The 2,500-nt window shown below is 42.0% G+C and overlaps 1 protein-coding gene and 1 long non-coding RNA gene across 2 annotated transcripts in view; one reads left to right on the top strand and one right to left on the bottom strand.

Annotated features, from left to right (window-relative positions):
* LOC135200908 (peroxidase-like) overlaps nucleotides 1-2,500 on the top strand; it is a 61,761-nt gene that overhangs the window by 367 nt on the left and 58,894 nt on the right. The gene's annotated exons all lie outside the window — the stretch shown is intronic.
* The window catches only part of LOC135200909 (uncharacterized), a 56,043-nt gene that overhangs the window by 26,806 nt on the left and 26,737 nt on the right, over nucleotides 1-2,500 (bottom strand). The gene's annotated exons all lie outside the window — the stretch shown is intronic.

Genomic DNA, 2,500 nt, shown 5'->3' with positions numbered 1-2,500 from the left:
GGAACTGACTGATGCTCCTAATTGCACCTATCTAAATATTAGGTTGGTTTAGGGACGTAACTTTCGTTTCACTCAGTGGAAAAACTACCAAATAGTTCTTATGACCGTCACACTCCCATAAACCTAAGAACAATCTGCAACTAAATATAGCTGCGCAAATTCCACTAACATTATTCTAAAATAAACAAATAATTTTTAAAAATCACCAATTACAAAATTGGCTGCAAATTCTTAAATCATGATGACATACCATGAGTTGTGATACCCACTTCAAAAAAAATAACCAGCACGAAAATAGCAGTAAAATCTAAAAAAGCTAAAACCTGAATCATCAGACCATAGTAGATCAAAATCAACACTATGACGTCGATGAACACTGCTTCCGAAAAACGTTGGGTTTGACTGATTTATGATTATGGAAAACTTAGGCTGTCAAACCTTGGAGACCTTACAGCTAGTCCGGGTTGCCTTAGGTCCCTCAGTGTGAGGCACCTCTGATGTCTACCAGATAGTTGCTGTTGCATCTTCCGGTATCTTTTGCCAAGCACTTGGGCACTTTAGGCCACTCAGATCCTCAGATAGTGAAAAGAAGGAGTTGGACAGCAAAACAGAGAGATCCAGTAAATAGAACAGATGAAATACAAGACTGTACAGGTGGAATTGTGAAAACATAGTAATAGTTAGAGAAGTTGGAGAGCAAAAATGAATAAATTAATCGGGAATGGAGGTACAATAAAAGGCTACAATGTTGCTGCAGGTAGAACGCGAAGGGACGCTGTAAAACACCCTTCACGAATGCCTACAGTGCACCACGCGAGATGCACTGACGGCAATCTCCCACTACGAGGCAAAAACGTTATAAAAAGCTAGCTCAGGTTTTCACTGAAAAGTTATATATAGTCTTGTCTCTGAACTTAACGAATCAACACAGCCCTAACTTCAATTATTCAAAAACTTCTCTTCAATTACTCAAAAACTTCTTATTTATTAGGAAAGTTTTCGATATGAGGCAATTACCGTCACTAATAGGGACTAAGAAGCAATGAAACAACATCAAGCTGTTTCTGAGGCAAACGCAGCCCCGAATACAATAATCCTGACGGATACGAGATGTCTGTTTGTTTGTTTGTTTGTATCGGGTTTTTACGTTGTATGGAACCCCAGTGGTTATTCAGCAACAGGACCAACGGCTTTACGTGACTTCCGAACAACGTCGAGAGTGAACTTCCATCACCAGAAACACACATCTCTCACTCCTCAACGGAATGCCCGAGAATCGAACTCGCGGCCACCGAGGAGGATACGAGATGTGACGGGGGATGACGCTTTAATAAACTGAGGCTCGTAAACGCATGTTTGCTTGATATAATTTTACGGTGGTTGGGGAACCAAACGCTGGCTATCGGTTTCTGCATTCTTGATTTATGCGCGCCCGTGTGTGTGTGTGTGTGTGTGTGTGTGTGCGCGTGTGTGTGTAGAAGTGGGGTGTGCTCGGGAACGGGATGGGGGTGTAGTTCAAATCATGCTTGCTTAGATGTAACCTGCGTTCCAGGAAAATTAAGATCCTGAACACTTCTTGTTCTGATAAAACGACCCAACCACTTTTACTTTCTTGGCAGCTTTCCCTTCCCTCCTTTTTATTTTTCCTCGAGTTTGAATGCTCTCTCTCTCTCTCTCTCTCTCTCTCTCTCTCTCACCAAATCGAAGGCTTCCTTTAGTTTGTTTGTTCGTATGGTGTTTTTACGTTGCATGTAACCAGGGGTTATTCAGCAACGGGACCAACGGCTTGACGTGACTTCCGAACCACGTCGAGAGTGAACTTCTATCACCAGAAATACACATCTCTAACCCCTCACTGGAATGACCGAGAATTGAACTCGCGGCCAACGAGGTGGCAGGCCAAGACAATACCGATCACGCCACTGAGGCGCTCTCGCTTCATCTAGTCAATGATTAAAATAAGCGCCATTTCAAAGTCTACTCGATTTACTGAATTTCGAAAGGGATAGCGAGCTAATTCTTCGAGTATAGGATCCTTAATAGCGGGTGGTGATCCTGCGCCCTTTCGAAAACCGCCTCGAAAAAACACTTTTCCTTTCTGTGCGAGGGTTGGCAAGGGAGTGGTGTGTCCGTCGCAAATAAAAAAAAATAAAATAAAATGAATAAATAGATAAAAATGAAAAACTCGCACACACATTACATTCAAGTCTGTGAATATTTTTTTCTTTGGCATATCAACGAATGGCAATTCATCTGTGGCTGAATATGGTAAAGTGTGCTGAGAAAATTCACTCTAGAATCGATCTGAATACGGAATTTATCCAAAACTCCAAGCGCTGGGACCTTTGAGGTCATTCAGCTTTGAAAGGAAAACTGACAGTGAAAAGGTTTGAAAGACGTAACTGGAGGAAAACCTCAAAGCAGTTGCACTATAAAACAATTGTCAGAGAGGATGGTGGAAAGTCAGGTGGAAGAGAGGGAATATGAATGGCGGTACAGT

The sequence above is a fragment of the Macrobrachium nipponense genome, chromosome 27, assembly GCF_015104395.2.
Source record: "Macrobrachium nipponense isolate FS-2020 chromosome 27, ASM1510439v2, whole genome shotgun sequence".
NCBI lineage: Eukaryota > Metazoa > Arthropoda > Malacostraca > Decapoda > Palaemonidae > Macrobrachium > Macrobrachium nipponense.
The sequence above is the reverse complement of the archived record's forward strand: the minus strand, read 5'-3'. Positions and strand labels throughout refer to the sequence as shown.